Genomic DNA, 12,382 nt, shown 5'->3' with positions numbered 1-12,382 from the left:
CCATTCTGAAGCACGCCATTCTGAAGCACACCATTCTGAAGTCACGCCATTCTGAAGCACGCCATTCTGAAACACGCCATTCTGAAGTCAAACCATTCTACATGTCGTTCTGAAGTCACGCCATTCTGAAGTCACGCCATTCTGAAGCACGCCATTCCTGAAGTCACACCATTCTGAAGTCACACCATTCTGAAGTCACACCATTTTGAAGCACACCATTCTGAAGTCACGCCATTCTGAAGTCACGCCATTCTGAAGCACGCCATTCCTGAAGTCATGCCATTCTGAAGCACGCCATTCTGAAGCACGCCATTCTGAAGTAACACCGTTCTGCACGCCATTCAGAAGCACGCTATTCTGAAGTCACGCCATTCTGAAGTCACACCATTATGCACGCCGTGCTGAAGTCACACCATTCTGAAGCACGCTGTTCTGAAGTCACACCATTCTGAAGCACGCCATTCTAAGGTCACACTGTTCTGCACGCCATTCTGAAGTCACGCCATTCTGAAGTCACACAATTCTGAAGTCACACCATTCTGAAGTCACACCATTCTGAAGCACTTCGTTCTGAAGTCACACCATTCTGAAGCACGCCATTCTGAAGTCACGCCATTCTGCACGCCCTTCTGAAGCACGCCATTCTGAATCACGCCATTCTGAAGTCACGCCATTCTGAAGTCACGCCATTCTGAAGCACGCCATTCCCGAAGTCAGAGCATTCTGAAGTCACACCATTCTGCATGCCGTTCTGAAGTCACACCATTCTGAAGGAAGCCATTCTGAGGTCACACTGTCCTGCACGCCATTCTGAAGTCACACCATTCTGAAGCACGCCATTCTGAAGTCACGCCATTCTGAAGTCACACCATTCTGAAGTCACACCATTCTGAAGTCACACCATTCTGAAGCACTTCGTTCTGAAGTCACACCATTCTGAAGCACGCCATTCTGAAGTCACGCCATTCTGCACGCCCTTCTGAAGCACGCCATTCTGAATCACGCCATTCTGAAGTCACGCCATTCTGAAGTCACGCCATTCTGAAGCACGCCATTCCCGAAGTCAGAGCATTCTGAAGTCACACCATTCTGCATGCCGTTCTGAAGTCACACCATTCTGAAGGAAGCCATTCTGAGGTCACACTGTCCTGCACGCCATTCTGAATTCACACCATTCTGCACGTCGTTCTGAAGTCACACCATTCTGCCCGCCATTCTGAAGCACGCCATTCTGAAGTCACGCCATTCTGAAGACACATCATTCTGAAGGCACGCTATTCTGATGTCACTCCATTCTGACGCCACACCGTTCAGAAGTCATGCCATTCTGAAATCACGCCGTTCTGAAGTCACGCCATTCTGAAGTCACGCCATTGTGAAGCATTCCATTCAGCACGCCATTCTGAAGTCACGACATTCTGAAGTCACGCCGTTCAGAAGTCACACCTTTCTAACGTCTTGCCATTCTGAAGCACGCCATTCCTGAAGTCACACCAATCTGAAGTCACACCATTCTGAAGTCACACCATTCTGAAGCACACCATTCTGAGGTCACGCCATTCTGAAGACACGCCATTCTGAAGCACGCCATTCCTGAAGTCACACCAATCTGAAGTCACACCATTCTGAAGTCACACCATTCTGAAGCACACCATTCTGAGGTCACGCCATTCTGAAGACACGCCATTCTGAAGCACGCCATTCCTGAAGTAATGCCATTCTGAAGCACGCCATTCTGAAGCACGCCATTCTGAAGTCACAGCGTTCTGCACGCCGTTCAGAAGCACGCCATTCTGACGTCACACCGTTCTGCACGCCATTCAGAAGCACGCCATTCTGAAGTCACGCCATTCTGAAGTCACACCATTATGCACGCCGTTCTGAAGTCACACCATTCTGAAGCACGCCGTTCTGAAGTGACACCATTCTGAAGCACGCCATTCTGAGGTCACACTGTTCTGCACACCATTCTGAAGTCACGCTATTCTGAAGTCACACCATTCTGAAGTCATACCATTCTGAAGCACACCGTTCTGAAGTCACACCATTCTGAAGCACGCCATTCTGAAGTCACGCCATTCTGCACGCCCTTCTGAAGCACGCCATTCTGAAGCACGCCATTCTGAAGTCACGCCATTCTGAAGTCACGCCATTCTGAAGCACGCCATTCCTGAAGTCAGACCATTCTGAAGTCACACCATTCTGAAGGACGCCATTCTGAGGTCACACTGTTCTGCACGCCATTCTGAAGTCACGCCATTCTGAAGTCACACCATTCTGAAGCACACCGTTCTGAAGTCACACCATTCTGAAGCACGCCCTTCTGAAGACACGCCATTCTGAATCACGCCATTCTGAAGTCATGCCATTCTGAAGCACGCCATTCTGAAGTCACGCCGTTCTGAAGTCACACCATTCTGAATTCACACCATTCTGAAGTCATGCCATTCTGAAGTCACACCATTCTGCCCGCCATTCTGAAGCACGCCATTCTGAAGTCACGCCATTCTGAAGACACACCATTCTGAAGGCACGCCATTCTGATGTCACTCCATTCTGAAGCCACACCGTTCAGAAGTCATGCCATTCTGAAATCACGCCGTTCTGAAGTCACGCCATTCTGAAGTCACGCCATTGTGAAGCATTCCATTCTGCACGCCATTCTGAAGTCACACCAGTCTGAAGTCACGACATTCTGAAGTCACGCCGTTCAGAAGTCACACCGTTCTAACGTCTCGCCATTCTGAAGCACGCCATTCCTGGAGTCACACCATTCTGAAGTCACACCATTCTGAAGTCACACCATTCTGAAGCACACCATTCTGAAGTCACGCCATTCTGAAGACAAGCCATTCTGAAGCACGCCATTCCTGAAGTCATGCCATTCTGAAGCACGCCATTCTGAAGCACGCCATTCTGAAGTCACACCGTTCTGCACGCCGTTCAGAAGCACGCCATTCTGACGTCACACCGTTCTGCACGCCATTCAGAAGCACGCCATTCTGAAGTCACGCCATTCTGAAGTCACGCCATTGTGAAGCATGCCATTCTGCACGCCATTCTGAAGTCACGCCAGTCTGAAGTCACCACATTCTGAAGTCACGCCGTTCTGAAGTCACACCGTTCTAACTTCACGCCATTCTGAAGCACGCCATTCCTGAAGTCACACCATTCTGAAGCCACACCATTCTGAAGTCACACCATTTTGAAGCACACCATTCTGAAGTCACGCCATTCAGAAGCACGCCATTCTGAAGTCACGCCATTCTGAAGTCACGCCATTGTGAAGCATGCCATTCTGCACGCCATTCTGAAGTCACGCCAGTCTGAAGTTACCACATTCTGAAGTCACGCCGTTCTGAAGTCACACCGTTCTAACTTCACGCCATTCTGAAGCACGCCATTCCTGAAGTCACACCATTCTGAAGCCACACCATTCTGAAGTCACACCATTTTGAAGCACACCATTCTGAAGTCACGCCATTCTGAAGTCACGCCATTCTGAAGCACGACATTCCTGAAGTCATGCCGTTCTGAAGCACGCCATTCTGAAGTCACAGAATTCTGGATGCCATTCTAAAGTCACACCATTCTGCACGCCATTCTGAAGCACGCCATTCTGAAGTCACACCATTCTGAAGCACTCCATTCTGAAGTACGCCATTCTGATGTCATGCCATTCTAAAGTACGCCATTCTGAAGTCACGCCATTCTGAAGTCACACCGTTCTGAATCACTCCATTCTGAAGAACTCCATTCTGAAGCACGCCATTCTGAAGTCATACCATTCTAAAGCACGCCATTCTGAAGTCATGCCGTTCTGAAGCACGCCATTCTGAAGTCACAGAATTCTGGATGCCATTCTAAAGTCACACCATTCTGCACGCCAATCTGAAGCACGCCATTCTGAAATCACGCCATTCTGAAGGCAAACCATTCTGAAGCACGCCATTCTGAAGTCACGCCATTCTGCACGCCTTTCTGAAGACACGCCATTCTGAATCACGCCATACTGAAGTCATGCCATTCTGAAGCACGCCATTCTGAAGTCACGCCATTCTGAAGTCACACCATTCTGAATTCACAGCATTCTGCACGCCATTCTGAAGTCACGCCACTCTGAAGCAGGCCATTCTAAAGCACGTCATTCTGAAGACACGCCATTCTGAAGCACGTCGTTCTAAAGCACGCCAATCTGAAGTCACACCATTCTGCACGCTGTTCTGAAGCATGCCATTCTGAAGTCCTCACGCCATTCTGAAGCACGCCATTCTGAAGTCACACCATTCTGAAGCACTCCATTCTGAAGCACGCCATTCTGATGTCATGCCATTCTAAATTACCCCATTCTGAAGTCACGCCATTCTGAAGTCTCACTGTTCTGAAGCACTGCATTCTGAAGCACTCCATTCTGAAGCATGCCATTCTGAAGTCTTACCATTCTAAAGCACGCCATTCTGAAGTCATGCCGTTCTGAAGCACGCCATTCTGAAGTCACAGTATTCTGGATGCCATTCTAAATTCACACCATTCTGCACGCCATTCTGAAGCACGCCATTCTGAAGTAACACCGTTCTGCACGCCATTCAGAAACACGCTATTCTGTAGTCACGCCATTCTGAAGTCACACCATTATGCACGCCGTGCTGAAGTCACACCATTCTGAAGCACGCTGTTCTGAAGTCACACCATTCTGAAGCACGCCATTCTAAGGTCACACTGTTCTGCACGCCATTCTGAAGTCACGCCATTCTGAAGTCACACCATTCTGAAGTCACACCATTCTGAAGCACCTCGTTCTGAAGTCACAGCATTCTGAAGCACGCCATTCTGAAGTCACGCCATTCTGCACGCCCTTCTGAAGCACGCCCTTCTGAAGTAACACCGTTCTGCACGCCATTCAGAAACACGCTATTCTGTAGTCACGCCATTCTGAAGTCACACCATTATGCACGCCGTGCTGAAGTCACACCATTCTGAAGCACGCTGTTCTGAAGTCACACCATTCTGAAGCACGCCATTCTAAGGTCACACTGTTCTGCACGCCATTCTGAAGTCACGCCATTCTGAAGTCACACCATTCTGTAGTCATACCATTCTGAAGCACCTCGTTCTGAAGTCACAGCATTCTGAAGCACGCCATTCTGAAGTCACGCCATTCTGCACGCCCTTCTGAAGCACGCCCTTCTGAAGCACGCCATTCTGAAGCACGCCATTCTGAAGTCACGCCATTCTGAAGTCACGCCATTCTGAAGCACGCCATTCCCGAAGTCAGACCATTCTGAAGTCACACCATTCTGCACGCCGTTCTGAAGTCACACCATTCTGAAGGAAGCCATTCTGAGGTCACACTGTCCTGCACGCCATTCTGAAGTCACACCATTCTGAAGCACACCGTTCTGAAGTCACACCATTCTGAAGCACGCCCTTCTGAAGACACGCCAATCTGAAGCACGCCATTCTGAAGTCATGCCATTCTGAAGTCACGCCATTCTGAATTCACACCATTCTGCACGTCGTTCTGAAGTCACACCATTCTGCCCGCCATTCTGAAGCACGCCATTCTGAAGTCACGCCATTCTGAAGACACACCATTCTGAAGGCACGCCATTCTGATGTCACTCCATTCTGAAGCCACACCGTTCAGAAGTCATGCCATTCTGAAATCACGCCGTTCTGAAGTCACGCCATTCTGAAGTCACGCCATTGTGAAGCATTCCATTCTGCACGCCATTCTGAAGTCACACCAGTCTGAAGTCACGACATTCTGTAGTCACGCAGTTCAGAAGTCACACCGTTCTAACGTTTCGCCATTCTGAAGCACGCCATTCCTGAAGTCACACCATTCTGAAGTCACACCATTCTGAAGTCACACCATTCTGAAGCACACCATTCTGAAGTCATGCCATTCTGAAGACAAGCCATTCTGAAGCACGCCATTCCTGAAGTCATGCCATTCTGAAGCACGCCATTCTGAAGCACGCCATTCTGAAGTCACACCGTTCTGCACGCCATTCAGAAGCACGCCATTCTGAAGTCACACCGTTCTGCACGTCATTCTGAAGACACGCCATTCTGAAGCACGTCGTTCTAAAGCACGCCAATCTGAAGTCACACCATTCTGCACGCCATTCTGAAGCATGCCATTCTGAAGTCCTCACGCCATTCTGAAGTACGCCATTCTGAAGTCACACCATTCTGAAGCACTCCATTCTGAAGCACGCCATTCTGATGTCATGCCATTCTAAAGCACGCCATTCTGAAGTCATGCCGTTCTGAAGCACGCCATTCTGAAGTCACACCATTCTGAAGCACACCGTTCTGAAGTCAAACCATTCTGAAGCACACCATTCTGAAGTCACGCCATTCTGCACGCCCTTCTGAAGACACGCCATTCTGAATCACGCCATTCTGAAGTCATGCCATTCTGAAGCACGCCATTCTGAAGTCACGCCGTTCTGAAGTCACACCATTCTGAATTCACAGCATTCTGCACGCCATTCTGAAGTCACGCCACTCTGAAGCAGGCCGTTCTAAAGCACGTCATTCTGAAGACACGCCATTCTGAAGCACGTCGTTCTAAAGCACGCCAATCTGAAGTCACACCATTCTGCACGCCATTCTGAAGCATGCCATTCTGAAGTCCTCACGCCATTCTGAAGCACGCCATTCTGAAGTCACACCATTCTGAAGCACTCCATTCTGAAGCGCGCCATTCTGATGTCATGCCATTCTAAAGTACGCCATTCTGAAGTCACGCCATTCTGAAGTCACACTGTTCTGAAGCACGCTATTCTGAAGTCACGCCATTCTGAGGCACGCCATTCTGAAGTCACACCATTCTGAAGCACACCGTTCTGAAGTCACACCATTCTGAAGCACGCCATTCTGAAGTCACGCCATTCTGCACACCCTTCTGAAGCACGCCATTCTGAAGCACGCCATTCTGAAGTCAAGCCATTCTGAAGTCACGCCATTCTGAAGCACGCCATTCCTGAAGTCACGCCATTCTGAAGTCACACCATTCTGCACACCGTTCTGAAGTCGCACCATTCTGAAGGACGCCATTCTGAGGTCACACTGTTCTGCACACCATTCTGAAGTCACGCCATTCTGAAGTCACACCATTCTGAAGCACACCGTTCTGAAGTCATGCCATTCTGAAGCACGCCATTCTGAAGTCATGCCATTCTGAAGTCACACCATTCTGCACGCCATTCTGAAGTCACGCCATTCTGAAGCACGCCGTTCTAAAGCACGTCAATCTGAAGTCACGCCATTCTGAAGCAAGCCGTTCTAAAGCACGCCATTCTGAAGTCACACCATTCTGCACGCCATTCTGAAGAACGCCATTCTGAAGTCTTCACGCCATTCTGAAGTCACGCCATTCTGAAGCACGGCATTCTGAAGTCATGCCATTCTGAAGCATGCCATTCTGAAGTCATGCCATTCTGAAGTCACACCGTTCTAAAGTCATGCCATTCTGCTCGCCATTCTGAATTCAGGCCTTTCTGAAGTCATGCCATGCTGCACGCCATTCTGAAGTCACACCATTCTGCATGCCGTTCTTAAGTCACACCATTCGGCACGCCATTCTGAAGTCAGGCCATTCTGAAGTCAAGCCATTCTGAAGTCACACCATTCTGCACGCCATTCTGAAGTCACACCATTCTGCACGTCGTTCTGAAGTCACACCGTTCTGAAGTCATGCCATTCTGAAGCACGCCGTTCTGAAGTCACACCATTCTGAAGCACGCCATTCTGAAGTCACACCATTCTGCACGCCGTCTTGAAGTCACGCCATTCTGCACGCCGTTCTGAAGTCACGCCATTCTGAAGCACGCCATTCTGAAGCACACCATTCTGAAGTCACGCCATTCTGAAGCACGCCATTCTGAAACACGCCATTCTGAAGTCAAACCATTCTACATGTCGTTCTGAAGTCACGCCATTCTGAAGTCACGCCATTCTGAAGCACGCCATTCCTGAAGTCATGCCATTCTGAAGCACGCCATTCTGAAGCACGCCATTCTGAAGTCACACCGTTCTGCACGCCATTCAGAAGCACGCCATTCTGAAGTCACACCGTTCTGCACGCCATTCAGAAGCACGCCATTCTGAAGTCACGCTATTCTGAAGTCACACCATTATGCACGCCGTTCTGAAGTCACACCATTCTGAAGCAAGCCGTTCTGAAGTCACACCATTCTGAAGCACGCCATTCTGAGGTCACACTGTTCTGCACGCCATTCTGAAGTCACGCCATTCTAAAGTCATGCCATTCTGAAGTCACACCATTCTGAAGTCAGACCATTCTGATGCACACCGTTCTGAAGTCACACCATTCTGAAGCACGCCATTCTGAATTCACGCCATTCTGAATCACACCATTCTGAAGTCATGCCATTCTGAAGCACGCCATTCTGAAGTCACGCCGTTCGGAAGACACATCATTCTGAATTCACACCATTCTGAAGTCATGCCATTTTGAAGTCACACCATTCTGAAGTCACACCATTCTGCGCGCCATTCTGAAGTCACGCCATTCTAAAGCACGCCGTTCTAAAGCACGTCATTCTGAAGACACGCCATTCTGAAGCACGCCGTTCTAAAGCACGCCATTCTGAAGCACACCATTCTGAAGTCACGCCATTCTGAAGCACGCCATTCTGAAACACGCCATTCTGAAGTCAAACCATTCTACATGTCGTTCTGAAGTCACGCCATTCCGCAGCACGCCATTCTGAAGCACGCCATTCCTGAAGTCATGCGATTCTGAAGCACGCCATTCTGAAGCACGCCATTCGGAAGTCACACCGTTCTGCACGCCATTCAGAAGCACGCCATTCTGAAGTCACACCGTTCTGCATGCCATTCAGAAGCACGCCATTCTGACGTGACGCTATTCTGAAGTCACACCATGATGCACGCCGTTCTGAAGTCACACCATTCTGAAGCAAGCCGTTCTGAAGTCACACCATTCTGAAGCACGCCATTCTGAGGTCACACTGTTCTGCACGCCATTCTGAAGTCACGCCATTCTAAAGTCATGCCATTCTGAAGTCACACCATTCTGAAGTCACACCATTCTGATGCACACCGTTCTGAAGTCACACCATTCTGAAGCACGCCATTCTGAATTCACGCCATTCTGAATCACACCATTCTGAAGTCATGCCATTCTGAAGCACGCCATTCTGAAGTCACACCATTCTGTACGCCGTCTTGAAGTCACGCCATTCTGCACGCCGTTCTGAAGTCACGCCATTCTGAAGCACGCCATTCTGAAGCACACAATTCTGAAGTCACGCCATTCTGAAGCACGCCATTCTGAAACACGCCATTCTGAAGTCAAACCATTCTACATGTCGTTCTGAAGTCACGCCATTCTGAAGTCACGCCATTCTGAAGCACGCCATTCCTGAAGTCACACCATTCTGAAGTCACACCATTCTGAAGTCACACCATTTTGAAGCACACCATTCTGAAGTCACGCCATTCTGAAGTCACGCCATTCTGAAGCACGCCATTCCTGAAGTCATGCCATTCTGAAGCACTCCATTCTGAAGCACGCCATTCTGAAGTAACACCGTTCTGCACGCCATTCAGAAGCACGCTATTCTGAAGTCACGCCATTCTGAAGTCACACCATTATGCACGCCGTGCTGAAGTCACACCATTCTGAAGCACGCTGTTCTGAAGTCACACCATTCTGAAGCACGCCATTCTAAGGTCACACTGTTCTGCACGCCATTCTGAAGTCACGCCATTCTGAAGTCACACCATTCTGAAGCACTTCGTTCTGAAGTCACACCATTCTGAAGCACGCCATTCTGAAGTCACGCCATTCTGCACGCCCTTCTGAAGCACGCCATTCTGAATCACGCCATTCTGAAGTCACGCCATTCTGAAGTCACGCCATTCTGAAGCACGCCATTCCCGAAGTCAGAGCATTCTGAAGTCACACCATTCTGCATGCCGTTCTGAAGTCACACCATTCTGAAGGAAGCCATTCTGAGGTCACACTGTCCTGCACGCCATTCTGAAGTCACACCATTCTGAAGCACGCCATTCTGAAGTCACGCCATTCTGAAGACACCATTCTGAAGTCACACCATTCTGAAGTCACACCATTCTGAAGCACTTCGTTCTGAAGTCACACCATTCTGAAGCACGCCATTCTGAAGTCACGCCATTCTGCACGTCGTTCTGAAGTCACACCGTTCTGAAGTCATGCCATTCTGAAGCACGCCGTTCTGAAGTCACACCATTCTGAAGCACGCCATTCTGAAGTCACACCATTCTGCACGCCGTCTTGAAGTCACGCCATTCTGCACGCCGTTCTGAAGTCACGCCATTCTGAAGCACGCCATTCTGAAGCACACCATTCTGAAGTCACGCCATTCTGAAGCACGCCATTCTGAAACACGCCATTCTGAAGTCAAACCATTCTACATGTCGTTCTGAAGTCACGCCATTCTGAAGTCACGCCATTCTGAAGCACGCCATTCCTGAAGTCATGCCATTCTGAAGCACGCCATTCTGAAGCACGCCATTCTGAAGTCACACCGTTCTGCACGCCATTCAGAAGCACGCCATTCTGAAGTCACACCGTTCTGCACGCCTTTCAGAAGCACGCCATTCTGAAGTCACGCTATTCTGAAGTCACACCATTATGCACGCCGTTCTGAAGTCACACCATTCTGAAGCAAGCCGTTCTGAAGTCACACCATTCTGAAGCACGCCATTCTGAGGTCACACTGTTCTGCACGCCATTCTGAAGTCACGCCATTCTAAAGTCATGCCATTCTGAAGTCACACCATTCTGAAGTCACACCATTCTGATGCACACCGTTCTGAAGTCACACCATTCTGAAGCACGCCATTCTGAATTCACGCCATTCTGAATCACACCATTCTGAAGTCATGCCATTCTGAAGCACGCCATTCTGAAGTCACGCCGTTCGGAAGACACATCATTCTGAATTCACACCATTCTGAAGTCATGCCATTTTGAAGTCACACCATTCTGAAGTCACACCATTCTGCGCGCCATTCTGAAGTCACGCCATTCTAAAGCACGCCGTTCTAAAGCACGTCATTCTGAAGACACGCCATTCTGAAGCACGCCGTTCTAAAGCACGCCATTCTGAAGCACACCATTCTGAAGTCACGCCATTCTGAAGCACGCCATTCTGAAACACGCCATTCTGAAGTCAAACCATTCTACATGTCGTTCTGAAGTCACGCCATTCCGCAGCACGCCATTCTGAAGCACGCCATTCCTGAAGTCATGCGATTCTGAAGCACGCCATTCTGAAGCACGCCATTCGGAAGTCACACCGTTCTGCACGCCATTCAGAAGCACGCCATTCTGAAGTCACACCGTTCTGCATGCCATTCAGAAGCACGCCATTCTGACGTGACGCTATTCTGAAGTCACACCATGATGCACGCCGTTCTGAAGTCACACCATTCTGAAGCAAGCCGTTCTGAAGTCACATCATTCTGAAGCACGCCATTCTGAGGTCACACTGTTCTGCACGCCATTCTGAAGTCACGCCATTCTGAAGTAAGCCGTTCTGAATTCACACCATTCTGAAGCACGCCATTCTGAAGTCACACCATTCTGTACGCCGTCTTGAAGTCACGCCATTCTGCACGCCGTTCTGAAGTCACGCCATTCTGAAGCACGCCATTCTGAAGCACACCATTCTGAAGTCACGCCATTCTGAAGCACGCCATTCTGAAACACGCCATTCTGAAGTCAAACCATTCTACATGTCGTTCTGAAGTCACGCCATTCTGAAGTCACGCCATTCTGAAGCACGCCATTCCTGAAGTCACACCATTCTGAAGTCACACCATTCTGAAGTCACACCATTTTGAAGCACACCATTCTGAAGTCACGCCATTCTGAAGTCACGCCATTCTGAAGCACGCCATTCCTGAAGTCATGCCATTCTGAAGCACGCCATTCTGAAGCACGCCATTCTGAAGTAACACCGTTCTGCACGCCATTCAGAAGCACGCTATTCTGAAGTCACGCCATTCTGAAGTCACACCATTATGCACGCCGTGCTGAAGTCACACCATTCTGAAGCACGCTGTTCTGAAGTCACACCATTCTGAAGCACGCCATTCTAAGGTCACACTGTTCTGCACGCCATTCTGAAGTCACGCCATTCTGAAGTCACACAATTCTGAAGTCACACCATTCTGAAGTCACACCATTCTGAAGCACTTCGTTCTGAAGTCACACCATTCTGAAGCACGCCATTCTGAAGTCACGCCATTCTGCACGCCCTTCTGAAGCACGCCATTCTGAATCACGCCATTCTGAAGTCACGCCATTCTGAAGTCACGCCATTCTGAAGCACGC

This window comes from Carcharodon carcharias, chromosome 11, assembly GCF_017639515.1.
Source record: "Carcharodon carcharias isolate sCarCar2 chromosome 11, sCarCar2.pri, whole genome shotgun sequence".
Classification (NCBI taxonomy): Eukaryota; Metazoa; Chordata; class Chondrichthyes; order Lamniformes; family Lamnidae; genus Carcharodon; species Carcharodon carcharias.
This window is presented reverse-complemented; position numbering follows the sequence as displayed.